The sequence below is a fragment of the Rousettus aegyptiacus genome, unplaced genomic scaffold (assembly GCF_014176215.1).
Source record: "Rousettus aegyptiacus isolate mRouAeg1 unplaced genomic scaffold, mRouAeg1.p scaffold_m13_p_4, whole genome shotgun sequence".
Taxonomy (NCBI): Eukaryota; Metazoa; Chordata; class Mammalia; order Chiroptera; family Pteropodidae; genus Rousettus; species Rousettus aegyptiacus.
The window spans coordinates 39614636-39633012 of record NW_023416307.1 but is presented as its reverse complement, the minus strand read 5'-3'; the positions used below and the strand labels follow the sequence as shown (position 1 = coordinate 39633012).

Here is an 18377-nt window from a genome sequence, read left to right as displayed (position 1 = left end):
CCAAAATTCAGCCATTCATGACCACTTTTATTTTTTTTTAAAAATAATGGCCACATACTACCTGCACTAATTTTTAAATAATATTTTCTTTATATGGATTTACCTTTAATATAATTTAGTTGCAAGGGAAACTAGTATGTAAATATCACACTAATCACACTATTACGAAGAAACTATTACTATGAAAATACCACTAAAAATATTGTAAAATAATCTGATATGCCATAAAGAGAACATAAGCATTAAAGTAATCAGATGAAAACAACTGTTTTAAAATTCTTTTGTGATAGAGGTGCTGTGAAATATAGGAAGGGTGTTTAAGATTAGCTGAGATTTTGTCCTTATTGTAGCCAGGAGGAGTGAAAGAAAACTGAAAATGACTTTCACACTTTGTGGGCCATGCTAGAGTGTCACCTGCATAGCTCATCACGAGTTGCATGCCCACAGGTGGTACATGTCTTATACTTCAGGAAACACCAACCCACTAGGTGGTTGGAGACCCAGGTGGTTCAAAGTTCACCATGAATATTTGGTTCTAGAACGGCTATTTATTTTTTAAGTTGGCTCTTGATGTATATAAAATATTTATTTCTGGTAAAAAAGATTTAATAAAATCTACCCTTGTAGGGGAATTAGGGTCTAGTAGTGAAATTAGTTAAACATCGAGCTTCGGGAAACCAAGTTCTAAAAGAACATTGAGGAGGAAACTTGAGATAAAACAAGTTCCAGAATCCATAATGGAAGCCAAAAGTGGGCACCAAAATAGGCTTAATTCAAAGTCTGGAGAAAATGGAATGGGAATGAGGTCAAAAGTGAAGTGAGGTGAGTGTTCCAGTAAGAAATTTTGTGATTAGAGCTAAGGTATATGAGATGTTTCTTTACTGGCATGTGATATACAGGAAGGTCTGGCTTGGTGAAACACTGGGTAAAATCAGGGTAGAGGAGGATATAAAGAAAAGTGCTTCTTAAATAATTAGTATGAGCCATAAGACACAATGAAGAGAACTGCCCACCTTAATTTCACACCCGCATACCCACACGCTATACAGGTACAGGGGTCAGAAAACCTCACAGTTTTTTTTTTTTAATTATAAATAAAACATTTTATAAAGATTTATGTCCCAATTTTTTTCTGTACAAGCAATCATGACTTGAAGATGTAAATCTGTCCAGTTATTCCTAATGGCTCTATGCTCTTTTACCTCCCCTATAACACTCTCTCCCCAAGTTCTTAAGCCTTCAGGATGTAAGGGACACCTTGAAATGCATAAATGAGACAGCAAATATTTCTTTAATAGAAATTTAGTAGCTCTTCAAGGACCTCTCTTCAACATTCTCCTGGACAGTATAGCTGTAAGGTGATAGATGATGTGTTTCATTAGGTCCATGTCACTTCTATGGTTGTGGCTAGTTAATGACAGTTTCTAAGGTTGATGCAACTTATTAAAAATGACTTTTATAATCAATATAATTGTTTTTATGTTTGATAGCAAACATGATTATTTGAGGATAGATAAAAAAGAAAATAAAAGAAAGCCATGCAATAAATATTTACTGAAGACTTAATATAGGGAAAGGCTCTGTGATCAGAGCTGGAGGTACAATGGTAAACCAGCCCCCTCTGTCAGGGAATTTATTATTTGGTGTAGGACAAATAAGCACATAGCCTACTGCAATGATATTTGCTAAAACAAAGAAACAGACAAACAAAAAACCCAAAACTCTGATAAGGGTAAGGACTGGAAATCCGTGGAACACCTGAGCAGGTCCTTAACCAAATCCTCTGTGGTCAGGAAAGGATCCCTAATAAGCTAAGAACTTAAAGCCATAGAAATTAGCTATGGGGAGTCCGAAAGGGGAGGTTCAGGGAGAGGGAGAAAGAGTATTTCAGAAAAAAGAGAATCCCTGATAGCCTGGAGGTGCAGGTGAACAGTGAGGAGTTTTGAGAACTTTTGGTAGTACAATATGTCTGGAAGTTGGGTTGTGGGTAGAAGGCAGAGAAGGAAATTGAGGCTCAGAAAGAAAGAAGTTCCTGGAAGGCTATATGAAGTACATTAGACTTGATACTGAGTGAAATAGGGAGCTAATTAAGGGGTGAAGAGTGTCAGACTGAAGTCTGGGAAGAAGGAGACTACTTTGGAGTGGAGTGAAGGAGGGGGCTCATAAGCGATGTTAGAGAGGTGAGGGCGAACCTGGCCAGATTGACCCCAAGGGTGCTGGCGGGGTGGGTTGGGTTTGTCAGCTAGGATAGGAAGTAACCTCAAGATGATCCCTAGGAACTGATTCTGCATGTGCAGGTAGTCACCATGTCAGCAGAGATGACTATCTGTATAGGCTGAGCACTGTGTTAGTAAGTTGGGGGTGGGATCATGGAGAGGAGAGGGGAAGGGAGATGGAAGCCTTTTTGTTTTTGGTCGAAGGAGTTATTTTTGGAAGATAATTTAGACAACATTTGGCTAAGTGTTCTGGGTTACTTTTCTATTATATTATCTCTAGTATGCTCCACACATCTGTCCCATCTTGACAATGGGCCTTTAATATTGAGGGAAATATCAATTCCCACTATCTGGTAATGGTATTAATAAGAGAGGACATTAATGGGGCTCTTACCTTGGGCCAAACCCTGTGCTGAACACTTAACTTATTTAAATAACCCCTCAACTCTGTGTGGTATTATTATCTTTATCTTACAGAAGAGAGTTGTGAGGCTTAGGATGAATAACTTCATAACTAAAGAGGAGGTAGGCTTTCAACCCAGGATTGATTCTGGAGCCTGAGCTTGAAACCAAGACACCATAGTTAAGGATGTAAAATGTGTTGGACACTGAGTCTCATGGATAACTGTACAAAATTTAGACATTTTTAAATGGCAAAAATAAAAACTAGTTATAAGATTTTTTAGCTTCTTTCTGCATCTTCCTCTTGGAATTATGCTCCAAGAAAAAAGCTTTGATTACTTATTTCCAATTAAACATGGTTTTATTGAACAAACAAAAACAAAAAGAGATACAAAGAGGACTTTTTTTTTTTTCCAGGTTTTGGTTTTTAAAGTTTTGGGGGGTTAAATTGACCAAAAACAGTAAGTAGGTTTTTATTTTTATATTTTGTGTGTGGAAGCTATGTACTCTTAAAATCCTTTTATTGGGAAAGATTCACAGAGTTGAACTATGTTAATCTCTTAGTAGCAATTCCTCTTCATTGAAATAACAAAATGTGTCACTAGAATTATTATAGCATCCTAATAGTGAAAAGATCAACACCTAGTCTACCCATTTCATTTTATGCATGAGGAAGCTGAGGACCAAAGCAACCAAGAGACTTAAGTGCCCCAAGCCACATGGTGACTCTGCAGCAGGGCTTAATATCAGAGTCCCTGAGCCCAAAGGAAGTCTCACTGATTGCAGCACTCCCTCATACTTGATGACAGTATTTCAGGAGGATTAACATTGGTGCATATTCTTGGAGTATCAGTTTTATTCTAAGATTTAAAAGCTAGCAAGGAAATAAGCAAGCTAGCAAACTAAATAGTAACAAATAATTTATGGACATGAACATATTGCGGAGTAAATCATAGAGAATTAATAAACAAAACAGGAGACTTTGAAGAAATGTCCCTTTTTGGAAAGGAAGGCAGAGGAGCAAGAAGAGGGGCCGCTTCGGCCTTTACTCCCAAATGTCTTGTTCAAATGTATTCTCTCTGCTTTTATAGATTTTTCAGAGGGAAAGTTTATGAGACACTGTGGGATCTCTTAAGTGTGTGATGGACAATAGTGAACCACCAATTAATAACAGTGCTCATAATTATACTTGTAATGACACTGTGAGATGCCAGAAATGTGCTTTGCAGTTTCCATTAATATATAATTTCAAATTGTCTAAATATATAACAGATCCTCTAATGCAATATACTTTATTTTTTTATATAAGAAATTAAAAATTTGAAGCTAATTTCAATAGGTAATATACTTGATTAGTTAGAAATGTGTTACAGAAATAAATGCATTTTGTCACAAAGGTTATTTTTTAAATGATGTGAATAATCTGTTTTGTGCCCACAAGTACTGTGAATGTTAACACTTCATTCTTAACTCATCTAGTCATCATTAGGTACAGCAGCTGATACAATCTTCCATTAGGCAGTCTCAGAACTGTGGGTGGTCTTGGAAACTATACCATATGAACTGTAATACACAATAGAGTAAGTTGGGGAGCTTTAATTCTGAATCTTGCAGTTCTATTGGTTGAAATGGAGCAAAAGAATAAAAGGGACCCAATTTTAGTCTCAGTATATTTGGATCGGTTAGGGCAGAGATCCTTATATACTCCTCATAGATTAAGGAGTTTAAATTTACCAGTCAATTATTTTTTAATTTAAGTTGTTTATTGACCTAGCTAAAGGGGCTGAAATGGCTAGCAGACAGGGGACACAGTTAGCTGTCTATATTTTTAAAACCAGATGCTAATAAAATAATATACTGAAAGGAAAAATAGAACACATTTTAACTATACCTTTGGTTGAACCAGCACTGAATATATTTCAGTGGGACATTTTGGAAGTGTCCCACACATCAATACCAAATTGCCTGTTCTCACAGTGGTGTTTTTATAAAGGGAGTTGATTCATAATTTTTGGAAACTTTATACCACTTTAAAAGGTCTGAAACTTAACAGTTACATATTTTTCCAGACGTTTCTTTATACAAACACTTTCAAGTGTCTTAAATATAATAAGTACTCAATAAATAGCTATTGATTGATTTCCATGAGAAATGAACATTGGAAACTCAGAATGGAAGGCACTTGCAAAGTAAATTAATAATTTTGCATTCACTAGGTGGGATGGAAGCAAGTGGTATGTAGGGGTTTAGCAGCAACTCAAGAAAGAGAAATCTCACAGATCTCTACAACAAAGTCATTTGTTAACCTCAGGAGCAACATTCTTTTTTAAAAAACTAATCTTTGTGTTTATGCTGTTAAAGATTAAAAAAAAAAAACCTTTCAAAACATAATTGGAATGACAAGCAAACTGTCTTTCATTTGTGGTAAATGAGCTACGAATGTATGCCTTTACAGAAATTAAAAAAATATTCAAATGAGAAATCTGCAACCACAAAGAAGTTAAGACTGAAAAGTGCTACTTTTTTCCCCCTGGCATAGATGGTCCCCCAGTCTTTTCCATTATAGTCCAGAGTCCTCAATAAAAAAACCACAAGCTATTCTCTGGGCAGAGCATTTTAGCTCCCGATTTTAATTTGTTTTTAGTCCAACAGGCAGTTTTCAATCTCCCATTCTATTTTGTTTCTTAAAATCTCTAAAATCTTATAGAATATAATTATAGCGCTGTTCATTTTGTATCTTCTATCACTACCTACTAAATTAGTTTTGTTTTTTAAAGGCCTAGCCCTAATAATTCAAAGTTCAACTACTCTCCCTCCATTTTTTTTCTTTTTTCCTCCCCCACCCTTCACTTTCTTCTTCCTTTCTTTCTTCCGTCTTCCTCCTCCAACTCCCTCTGTGTTCGAACCCTTCCCCCCCCCCCCGCCCCCCCTCCCCCGTACCCTTTGGAAGCCCCTGGGATGACACTGTTCATTGATGCATCTCCCTCATTAGCATTGCTGCAGCTTGGCTCAGTGGTTTCAGAGGCAATCCGTCATGAGAAAACTGAAGAATGTGCCCCATTTGCATGATTCTGTGCCAGAATGCAACTTTTTCTCAGCTGTTCTTTGTGTAACTTCCCCTTGAGTGTTCAACTTTCCCATGAAGTCCTAGAAATCATATTATGGATTCCCAACCCAATTGAAATGCTCCTCAGATTAGTTTTACATACTTGCTTCCTTTCCCCCAACAACTTCATAGTTCTTTGTAAACAGAGCAAATTAGTACATAAAAAACAGGTTTAACTTTTTATTGTTTGGAAATGTAGGACCCATTAAATGAATAATTTTGCTTTGAAAGTGCAGGGATACGTATTACATGTGCAAATGTATATTTATTACACATGTCCAAATGAGGCCACAACATTAATAAATACTTAGGCAATCTCTACTTTCTTGTCTCTCAGTGCCGCTGCAAACCATGTTTTGCAACCCACTATAGACTAGAGCAGAAACAGCAGAAAGTTGCATGAAGTACTCACTATTTAATAAAGAGAACTCACCGCATAAGTTGAGGAGATGTGGTTTGCAGCTCTTGGGTGAACACATTTAAATAAATAAATGAATGAATTCATAGCAGCTAACTAACTGCGAAGTATATAAGTATTCTCACAATATTTTTTTCTAGATAAAGAACTATGACAATGACAACACTGTGACATGCAACCTGTTATGAAGATTTTCATTTTCCAGAAAATTAAGGTAAGTGTAATGTGCTATACACAAATGACACCTCACATTCCAGAAGAGCAAATGCTCCATTAAAACATGTTATTGCATTGCATTTGAATTAACGACAAAAAACAACTCACACAGAGACATGTACAATCTTTAGCTCTTTTTAATGACATTATTCTTCTCAGTGTCACTGTATACAAATCAACATAGTGTCTTTTCATTCCCTCTTGCCTTCTAGGAGTAGTTAGAAGTAAGAATAAACCACTTATTTTTATTATTCCCATTCTAAAAACTGTAGAATTATTATTTTTCAAATTACCCTTTGACTGTTGGTCAGGATGTATACATTTGGGTAAATAAGTGAAGATATTGTAAAAGTGCTTTAGCTATAACTACTTAAAATTTTAAATTGTGATAATCTTTTAGGAGGAAAATGAAATTAGAATGAGAAGGCAGAAAATATCAAATTTAAATATACTGAGTTCCAAACAGACTTAAAATGACTTAAACATAATTCCCTGTATTAACAGAAGAATATAAAGCACTTAAGATACACAAATTTGGTTGTTAGAGGACTGCTCACAGGATGATTAGAATTAGGTTGCAGTAGATTTCATTAATTATAGGTGACTGATTTTCCCTGAGCAGACAGCTCAGGTCTCCTGGCCCCTCCAATAACCCCCCTCCCACCCCAGCTCATCTCAAACTGTTGTCTAACCTTTCCCTTAATCCATCTCATCTTGAGCTGATGGGAACTGCTTTCATTCCACCTCTTGTGGAGGTAACGAAACAATCTTCTTATTCACTCGGTTCCTCTGAGCCAGTGACATGCAACAACAACAAAAAAAAGCGAGCGCCCTGATTAATGGCTGCTAATTAGCAATGTTAATGACCAGGTGTCCGAGAGCATGGCCAGCTCCTCTCAGCATGGAGTGATCCCTCAATGAGGGCCCTGCAAATCCATTCCCAGTGACCCTTCCCCTCAGCTGCCAGTAATGAAGCCTGCTTGCTCGTTACTCCCGGGAGAGGCACAGGAGGAGACCCGGGACTGGGACCCAAACCCTTGCCTGGGATCTAGTGGCTCTGCCATTAATTAAGGTTAGCATTTCTGGCCCCCCAAAAGCTCAAAGGTAAAGGAGTGAGGGACAGAGAGATAAACTCAAACCCTCTTTTCTCAGGAGGTAATTCTTTTCTAAATTGAACTAGTAGTTAATTGGAACTATCTATATATATATCTGTAAATCTGACTCTATGTTAGCTGTACATATCATCATCTTCTCAGATTCTATTATTACTATTATCCTGAGATAATTCACATGGGTGAAGCAAATCTCATACTAACTCTCAAATACAACTTTCTGTCTGGGAGGTTTAAGCTCTCTTTTTGCCATTCATCACAGATGAATGGCAGTAGAAACTCAGAGCTCCTAGATTTGTGCCTAAAAAAAAAAAAAAACAATAGGGATCTTTAAAAAGATATTTTACTGATTTGGATGTGGGTTAAGTATGCAAGTGCTCTTAGCTTTCACATAGGAGTGAAATATAATATAATATTCTTATATTAACTTTAAAAAACACACACAAAATAAAAGCAAGCTTTTCCAAGAGCTTCGTAGAGAATCAGCTCTGTAAGAACCTGAAAAATTATTTTACTAATTATAATTGGTTCCTTTTTTAAAATGCTGACCAGAAAATTGAAAGGCGACAAGACTGAAGTCTTTGCAGATAATTAATCATTAAGTATATTTGCCCATTTGTGATAAGATGATTCTATGAGTTTATACAATTGTTTATTTTCTCTCCACTGGTGAATGACATTGTGCTTTCTCCATGAGGTGGAAGGGAGGGGGGCAATCAGTTTGGAAGAAACAGACTTAAATGAAAGAAGGTACACCATGTCATTGTTTTTGTTTTTGCAGGCTCTTTCTTTTTATTACATATCTCTTAAGTGGGGATAGTACCTTGGCTGATTTAGAAATCCACCACCCACTTCAAAAAATTTTTATAGAGAGGTCTTGCATTTGATACCATTGTGATAAGTTTCTTTTGATGATATTTGTGAAAAATGTATAATTTATTTCAGGAGAATAAGTGCTATTGCAAGAATTACCAACTATTCATAGGTTATAAATTACCACCTATGCACTGCACCTAATACTAGTGTTTAAAAAATTATGGTCACTGGGTACCTGCTGGCTAATAGATCTAAGTGAAATTTGACAAGAAAAACTTCAGAGCTTCATGCCAAGTTTGGCAAGGCCAAAGCATATCGCCTTAGAATCTACAGAAGGGGGGCACCTGGACAAAGAGGCTGGCTCCTCTGTCTTTGTAGTTCCTCTTCTGTTGCAGTGATATTTGTTGTTGTTTTTTGGGAGAAGGGGTAAAATTTTTCTCCCAGTAAGTAGAGAATTTAGTAAATACTTCCATTGTAGAAAATTTAGGAAAGATTGAAAAGTACATGCACACATGAATCCACATGCATTTAGATATACACAGCACCCACGATCCTAACCGGAGCTATTCATTGCCGACATATTGCTAAATAGTCTGGCCATCATTTTCTATGCATAATTATTCTTTGTCTTTTAGTAAAAGTGTGTTATGTTGCATATAGTTTCATAAACTGCTTTTAAAAATACCAATCTAACATAAATCTATTGTGAGATATTCTTCTACAATGGAGTATTATGACAGCCTCTAATAAGATCCATGAGTCTCCATTACCATTCATGGTTAATGGAGATTTCTAGAGGGAGTGTAGAGCCATATTACTGTGATAATAATCTCAGTGCTAAAGGGAAGAGCATAGACATTCTCCTGGACGGTTCCCTCCTACATAGTGGACACTGAAGATTTGTTGAGGATTGAATTATATTCCTTCATTAGCTCATATCCTATTTCTGTCTGTATTCTCCACAGGCCATAGAACAGTGTCAAGATGCCAAAGAGAAGGAATGAGTATACCAGTGGTGCACTGTATCCAACTAATTGCTAGCAAAACAAGGGCCAAATAATGTGAATATAAGCTTTATGAGAGCAGAGAACTTGTATATCTTCTCACCTATGTATCTGCAGTACCTAGAGCCATACCTGGCACATAGTAGGTACTCAATACATATTTTCAAATAAATGAATGAATGAACAATTAAAAAATAAGTTTGACTATATTCTAGTTTATTTGCTTATAAGGTTCTGATATATTTTCTTGAGTGGCAGAAAGAATAATGGCACTAACCGAAAATGTTAGTACTCCTGGGAATTCCCACAAGATGTAGCTCCTGGGGAACTCATCCTTCTTACATGTTACATGTAGCACTGGTAGAAATAAATGTGAACTGAGACATAGCTCTGTATCTCTGGTCAGAATTCATGAAAACCCTGATATCTGTTGCTTGCTTCCATGTGTCTAGTTCTGCCCGCTCCTCTATTTGGCTAAAATAATCTGGTTAAAAAAAAAAAAAAAAAAAAAGACTTTGAGCCCCAAGACCCTTAGTTTGGTCTTGAAATTAACATGCATTCTAAATTAAATCTGACGGTTTAAAGACTTAAATATTTTGCCTATCTCATTTGTATTTTTTTAGATTTATGAAACAAGTCCACCTATAGACAATGTATACTAGAAAAATGAATAAATAAGTTATCAGCGATGGGGAAATTAATTATATTTAGTGCGACTCAAAGTTAAAAGTGCAAGGTTAAAAAAAGTGTGGTGCTGTCAGATATTTTTTTGATAACTTAAAAAGTACATGCTATCCTAAGAAAATGGCCAAGAAATAATAGAAAATAACCACTTTGCCTCAAAAGACGTTTTGCAGCAATTAGTGGAAAAAGAATCTGTATCCTCTGTAAGACGCACTCCTCCATTGTGTGTGGTAGGGGCGGCTGTTCCTTGACCCTCTCACTCACCTACCTCTGCTGCTTTGTTTAGGGGGGCAAGGGCAGAATGGGACCCCTTTGCTAAATTTAGCCTGTTGGAATAGCAAGTGGAGAATGCTGTTATGCATTCACCCTTTCCTCTGTCCATCCATCAATCGTTCTATTAATCAATCAATTGAAAAGCCTGCTGAAGCATCTCTCTACAGCCCATTATCCACAGTGAGTCAAAGAAACGTGGCTCCTACACTTTGCAGCTTGTAGTTTTAGAGAAAAACAACAATGTAGGTAGGCGTAGAGGATAAATAGACAACAGGTAAAACACTAAACAAGTATGTGAAATGAAAAGAATGAATATTAACATTGTAAATCAATTAACAGGTATTTACGGTGTGCTAATTACATGCTCAGTACTAAGCTTGGGTGCTTCACAAGTGAAGTGGCTAAAGATCAGGAATAATTTTTTTAAATTACAACTTTAATGAAAAACTAAAGAGGTTTACTTTCTGTTCTGGATAAGGCTTGTGGAAGCAAGTGTATGGGGGTGTGCATTCTCCATTTGGCACTTGTTGAAAAGAATAGAATGACTGTGATAGAAGGGGGAGGAAGCGATGGTTTAGAAAGTTAGATTTATAACTTTAAAATCACAACATTGCGGAATTGGAAGGGGTCTGAAAAATCATTTCCCCCTCATTTCTTCCCCTCTGTGTTTAATTCCATCTAAAACATCGAGGCCTACCCAGAGATGAGTTTATGTAGTGGAGGAATAAGATGATGGTCAAACTGGCATGAGAAAAGTCAGTCAAGGGACGCAGATAGAAATATGGGAGGTGGGATCTTCTTTGGATTTTATTGTGACCCCAAAGCAGTTTCAGAAGCCATTTACAAGGGTCTTATTTCTTATTTGAATACAATATGAAGTCCTAGAGGAGAAGAGGATTGATGTAGTCAAAACTCACAGTAGAAAAACTCTCTTTGGTAACAATAATAAAGGATTGTTCAGTGAAAAAGCAATTATACTAATTTAGGCAAATGGAACCCAATGCTGGTATTATAGAATTCTTGTTCCTCTAATTCATGCATCAGGGGAAAATCAAATCCTTAAATCCTGAACTTTACTTGAGGCCCAGGCATACTAAATCCCATAACTTCATCAAAATTTGCTGAAATTGGTATCCTGGCTTAATATATGATTAATTAATTTTTGAAATCTGAATAAAGGTTAAATAAATACTTTCAGATTGACTGATATAACTTTGGAAGCTAAATGAACATAATATTATTTAAAAATATCTAAGGAGCGAAGAATACAGGTCTTGTTGACTATCAACCCCATGGTAATTATTGTGTTCAGTAGTTTACACATTGTCCAATTAATTCTTATAATCCTCAAAGTGATATTATCCCAATATTAAGGATACCAAGGCTTAAAAAATCAAGTAACTGGACCCAGATCTCATATCAGGGTGCTTTTGTCACAGTACCCTACTCCCTCATAATTTGGGCACTTTTTTTTTTTTTTTTTTTTACTTCTATTCCCTTTGGGTATATATTAGCCCAGAGTTGGATGAAATCAATATTTCACATTCATACATCGTTCCCTCTCACAATTTATCTGGCATACAGTTTATAATGGTTGGGTTGTCTTTTCTATTTTTGGATTACAATCATGATGCATTATTCCCATGAAGCCGTGGATGTCCAGGAAGTCTTTATGCTTAGGACCTGGTAAGGTGCCGACTCGGCTAAAACCTTTAAAGCATCAAATACAAGGTCTGATAGTAGAAGGTTTTCTCACCAGAAAAGATAACTTCAGAAAAGGACTGAGGCTGCTGACAAAGTCTTTGGACCCCATCCTGCCCTTCGGAAGCCAAGTCTCAATTTTAGGAATGCTGATACTGCAATTTGTTCTTTATTCTCGACCTGGACTGTAATTTTCTGCACAGATTTTCCCTGAGGTTATGTATCCAAGACCCTTATGAGCATTGAAAGAGACTGCACTTCCGTTTCTATGTTGCATAAAAATTTCTTCTGCCACCTTTTAGAAATGTAATTGTGAAGAGTTTCAATATAAGTAGGTTGTCCTGGGAACTCCCAACCATTTGAGATCAGTTCTTTGATGATGATATTGAAGCCAGATCACAAGATTATTGGGCCACAGTGATTGCTTTTTGATAGAGGCAACAAGAGGCATCCAGGCGAGTATATACAGTTGGGCTCTCCCTGACCAAAGCCTAATGGGGACCCCACATGCACCTGTCTGAGTGTGGGAGGGTCCTGAGGATTCTCTTATTTTTGTGCCTTTTGAAAGATGCTCAGGCATTTCAGGGGTCTCTGTCAAAACAGAACATTGCATTTCCTGTCAAGACTGACAGTTACAGTGAAGGAAGTGATAACAGTGAGGGGCTCAAATTTTTCATTTTTAAATCTAAAAAAAGAGCTAAAAGGTCCTCTCTGCTTTTTGTCTAGTCCTTCTAAGAGCCATTCTGTACAAAAAAACGTCAATTTAAAGGAGGGCAGAGAATCAGGAAAACTATTATTTATAAACTGCATTTCACCAGGCCATTTACTAATATTATTGCATTTTTTTCCCTAGATGATAGATACTTTTTCTATTTTACATACTAAACTGAAGCTCTAAGAAATTAAAGATTGTAGAGGTAGTAAGTGTCAGAGCCATTAATTTAAGTCTATATGATTCCCAAATGCTCTGTAATGGTGTTGCCTAATATGGGAGCCGTATTAGCCATTATGGCTCTTTTAATTATAATTTAAATAAAATATAATTAAATATTTAGATCTTTAGTCAAATCAGCCACATTTCAAATGCTCATTAGCTGCATGTAGCCAGTGACTGCCGCGTTGGACAGGGCAGATATAGAATATTTCCATTATTAAAGAAAGTTCTGTGGGACAGCACCTGTCTATAACCAAGTCGAGAAGTTTCTTTGGCATAAATATTAATAAAAAATAATAGTTATAAAATGTCTATTTCAGTAGAGGATGGTGGGGAAGATAGAATATGAAATTTTATATTTTGAAGACTTCCTATACTTGCAAGATCTTTGATGAGAGTAGTTTAATTGTTGACATACTTCTGTAATATAAACTAGACCAATAGTAATAATAATATCTAATTTTCTAGTACTTCATAAGTGGTAGGTACAATTCTAATTTTGTTAAACATATAAGCTCCTTTGATCCTCACAACAATCTTGTGATGTAAGTGTGACTATTATCTCCATTTTAAGGATGAGGACACTGGGGCACAGTGAGGTTAAACAATTTTCTAAGGTTATCAGATGAGGAAAAGCAGAACCAGGATGGCAGCTATATCTGGCTTCAGATACATTATTCCATACAAGAATATTTTATAGCCTTATATATCTATACATATAAGAAATAGTTTTCAGAGTAAGTTGCTGATTGGAAATGGAGGCACAAAAAGCAATACATTGTTTTTTACAAAGAGCAACCTGAAAACCAAGCAATACTTCCTTTTCCGTGCTATATGTGTGCATGTGTGTGTATACATCTCATATATGTATAAAATATGTGTTATATACCCATACACACATATAAATTTCCACCTTTATGAGACCAACAAGTCAGATGTAGTATTGACAATGGCAGGGAAATGAGATAGAAAGGAAAGGATATTAAAATTGGAAAATGACAAATACTTGAAAAATTATCTTTAATAAATTTATTTTCTCTGTCTACTTCAATCACACATGAAAGAAACAATGGTTAAGTGCAAACCCCAAATGGGCTAACTTTAGCATTTTCATAGCCTTTAAGTTTGCAAAGTAGATTTAAAAGTTTTTCAAATGTTTCAGAAAACTTCTGGAACAAGGGTTTCGGGTTTGACTTGAAATAGAAGAAATCATATTCCTGTTATCCTATCTGTGTATAATTTGTGCTCTTTGAAGTTCTAAATTCTTTTGTAATCTGCTCATCTAGTGCATTCCCAAGGGCTGTCTTTCTATCTCAATTAACCTTACAGAAGACAACAGTGGTCCAATACAAGGACCATGTCCATGTCGGAGCCATTGCCATTTGGTCCTTTGAGTGGCTCTATTGAGGCCTTACTGGTTGGGTATTTTAGTCTTGTGGATGTAACTAGTGTTTTAGTAAACATGGCAAGTACTTAGAAGGTGCTAGCACTTGTGTTTGTAATTTTTAAATTAAGAATAATATTATGGAAAACTAAATTAAGTTTGTATCATTAAGTCTTTTAGTTTTCAAGTGGAATCAATTTAAAATTCAGCTTATTTTATGACAATTTAGCTAATGAATGGTTTTTAAAAAGGCTTTAGTATTGAAAGCTTACAGCTTTTTTAAAAAGTAAAATGGGCATGCAACTAATATTTTCAGTTTAATTTGGTATGACTTTCTAAATTAAGATATTAGCTATGAACATAAAAACTCATCTTTTCAATGGTAGCTAAGAGTCACCTTTACAAATTGGCGTATGATGTCGAAACATACTTCTATGATGGCAAAGATGTCCTTACATTTGTGATGGTTATAATCTTACTTGTCTCCCCTATCAGGATGTCCACTTTAAGTATATATTGGTAAACCAACTGAAATTTCTTCAATGCAGAGTAATATGGAACCGAATATTTGTTTCATAACTATTTAGGCCAATATCCATTTTTATCAAGAATATTGAGTAAAATTCACTGAATAATGTGGTATTTGAATTTTTTTCTGTTTGAGCCATCATTTCGATATTGGAAATAACTTCAGAGTTCATCTAGCCCACCCTTCTCAGAAGCTTTTGTGAATTTACCCAACACTGCCCAGAGCCTGGCAGAGCCAAGCCTGAACCCCAGCTCTTTCTCTCCAGGAGCGATCAGCCTGCCGTACTTTACCATATTTTGTTCACTTTTTGACCTGATCTTGGACACACCAAATCTTAATTTGATTTAACCAGAGAAAAAGATTATCTTGTTTCCCTTGCCTACTGCAATCAAATATGTACTATCTCCTGTGTACATTATTCATATAGAACTATGAATATAGGAAACCATAGAACTAGAGGGGACCTTAGAGATTATCTAGTCCAATCTCGTTGGATTTCAAATGGAGAAAACAAGAACATAAGTGACTGGTTCAAGGCCACACAGCTAGTCAGCCACAGATTTGAGTTCCTATTCCAGATGGCCTAACCTCGAGTCTGATCCTCTTTTTACTGTTATTTTCAGTGCAGTGTATACTCCGAGGGATGGTCAGGTGTTCAAACAAGGACCCAAACATTGCTGAGGCCTAGTGACTTTTGTTCTAGTTGCCTTATGAGTGGTTGGGATGTTGGCAAGGCATAGATATTTGCCAAAGAATCATGAGTAAACTCAGCTGGGATTAAAGCTTGATATGCAAATGACAGGGGTGGTTATAAAAATGAGAAACAATTCTTTCTTTTTAAATTTTTTAAATAAGTTGTAAAACACACAGGGTCAGGTGAGCCATTTAAGGAAGTGGCATTCTCCATGATATCTCATTGCTTTGGGAATATTGCTTTGGAACTGAAGCTTTGATGATCTTTGTGAAGAATAAAGGCCAGAAGAAAGTAACATACATATAAATGAAAACCTAGGCTGTGTCTTGAGAGTTTTAGGTAATCCAGGCTCATAATTTGATTTGAGAAGAGCTACTCCAGGCTACTGTGTAATTATAGAAGCATTCACTTGGCTGGCTCCTGTTCGCCTCATCACATTCTACTTCATTGCCCTTTATGCTAAAGCCCCTGTTGATGAGAGGGCGGAAACAGTGAGTACAAATAAAGCAATTAGCAGGTGGGGAATGCTACCACTGTTTAAGGATAACATCCAAGCTTTATTGGTACTTATTAAGTAGAAGTCTAGAGCTTAGAGACAAAGGGAAATATCACAAACCACAAAAATGAGGAGGGTTGTGGGAACAGAAAGAAAATAAGGAAAAAATTAGACCAATGTATCTATTTTATAGTTCACAAATCTAATCACAAAGACTAGTTTTAGAAATATCAAACTTGCAATTTATTTATATTATAGTGAGTTACATTCTCATGTAAATTCACCTTCTTTTAAATTTTTCTTGTTCCTTTTGACCCACTTTTTTACTATATAGATTAACTTGAAAAATATTATTAATAGTTACTGTGTTCAAATGAGAGGAAGGGTTTTGAATTTGGGTTGTAGTTAAACCCACCAGCAGGGGGAGTTAGGATAATTAGCAAACCTCATGGGCAGGGTCCTGACATCCAGAGCACAGATTCACAGACACAATTGTCAGAGCTGAAAATGCCCACTGTAGACAAGGGATATAAAGGGCAAAAAAAGGAATGCAAAAGGGTTTCAAATGTACTTGAAATCATAGTACAGGATATTGAATGTAGATAATAAAATAAGATACAGGCTTTCCACTGCCCTCCATTCACAGAGTAACTTACTTATGTGAAAACAGGGATAATAAAAATCTTTCCACCCAGGATGCTATAATTCTCATTTCTTTGTGGATAGCATTGTGCTTCTTGCTCTGGCCTTATTTCATGTGTCTGAGTAGTAAGGCGGAGTATAAATAATTACCATTCATCTCAGAGCAGCCCCAAGAAGGTGCCCCTCTGAATTTGATTTTGGCCTAGTGGTTTTGTCCTTGAATGTCCTATCAATTAAAGCTTTTCTGACAACTTCAGCTTTCTAAGCAAGACATAGCTTCCTATTTAAATAGCAGATTTTCAGCTAGCCAACTTAAAAGAAAGGCATGGAAGTCTGCAGAAAAATTAATATGCTTTTCCTTTGCCTTAGTGATGGGAGGGTACTGTGGACAAAGGTATGTACAGATATCCAAAAGATAAAGTTTTCATAGTGCAGTTACTTGTTTAACAGAGCAGCAACTGATACTACAAAATTAAATCTTTATCCTTATCCTAGGAAATCTATAGTTTCTTTTTAGTTCTCACTGTAACACACTTTTTATTTTCATCCTTCTTCATTTAGCAGCCACTTGAGGCAGACCCAGAGGGCAAAAAGTAAAGTCCTTGGGGTGATGATACTGAGAGGCATGTTTATTTCACCCTTTGACAGCAACCACAGCCCTTAAATAGGGTAGGACAGTATCTGAGTCAGACTAAAGATCTAAACAGGACCATCACCAAGTCTTCCCAAGCATCATTCAAGAAGAGAAGATTCATGTCTGTAAAGTAAGGAAGGATACCTTCCAGAAGCCTGCAAAGTGTTGAGCACTTTGCATTAATGTCGGTTACCTTCAGTAGTGCTAGTAAACATAGAAATATGCATTTCGTGAATTTTCTTTTGAGAAATATGCATTGTATATTCAAAACTTGTTTTATTCGAGGATCAGCATTGTTCTTATAAATTTTATTAGTATCTCAGTACTTGATGTCAAAAAATATCAAAATTCCCAAATGGCAAGTACTAAGACATAATTTCAGAAGTAGACACAATTTCCACCTGAATTCTCTCTCATTGTTGTTATCATCATCTTTATAATTGCCCCTGTTCCTTGAATTTGTTGCAGTGCTTTATACTTTTGAAGGCATTTTTATAGTCATGAACTCAATTCTTTTCAACAATCTTGTGAATTTGGCAAGAGAAATAATATGATTTTACACATAAGGAAACACACATCAAGACACTCTGTGACCCGCTGAGGGTGTCATAGTTTGGGACATTTTCCAGTGCCCAGATCAGTACAAATCGGGAGTGATCTCCACCTGTTATCAGTTTAAAGATACAAATGCAAGAAACTGGAAACTGTTTTCAGTAATTATTCAGCCATTGGAAATGATTAATTCTTTATCAGATGATGAACAGAGCAAAAGATTCTTGCATCCTCTCGAGACTGGGAATCTTGGTGTTTTAGAAATATGGCAAATAGCAAAACAATACAAAGAGTACGATTCATCTTTTCATCCCTCTCTTTACATCCCACCTCCACATTTCCTTGCCAGGTTAAAAAAATAAAGCAATGGGCAAACTGGGTGCTTGTGGTTGGGTCAAAATACTTGTGATCCTCACTAATTATACCTATAAGCAGGGCTTCAAAAGCAGCCATGGGAGATGCCTCTTTTCTCTGAGACTTCCTCCAGGGCATAAGATTTCAGTTAAACTTTCAGAGAGGCTGTTGAGAATTTTCTGCTTTGGCAAACCCATAGGCACACCATTT

The 18377-nt window shown here is 36.2% G+C and overlaps 1 protein-coding gene across 10 annotated transcripts in view; it reads left to right on the top strand.

Annotated features, from left to right (window-relative positions):
• LOC107507009 (proteasome maturation protein-like) overlaps nt 1-18377 on the top strand; it is a 175245-nt gene that overhangs the window by 139925 nt on the left and 16943 nt on the right. For 9 of the 10 annotated variants that reach the window (XR_004950576.1, XM_036219758.1, XM_036219759.1 and 6 more), the window contains one exon: nt 6283-6356. The gene's annotated coding sequence lies outside the window, so the exon portion shown is untranslated. Of the gene's footprint in view, nt 1-6282; nt 6357-9251; nt 9431-18377 lie in introns of those variants that run through there. The other variant, XR_004950577.1, reaches the window with a different exon arrangement.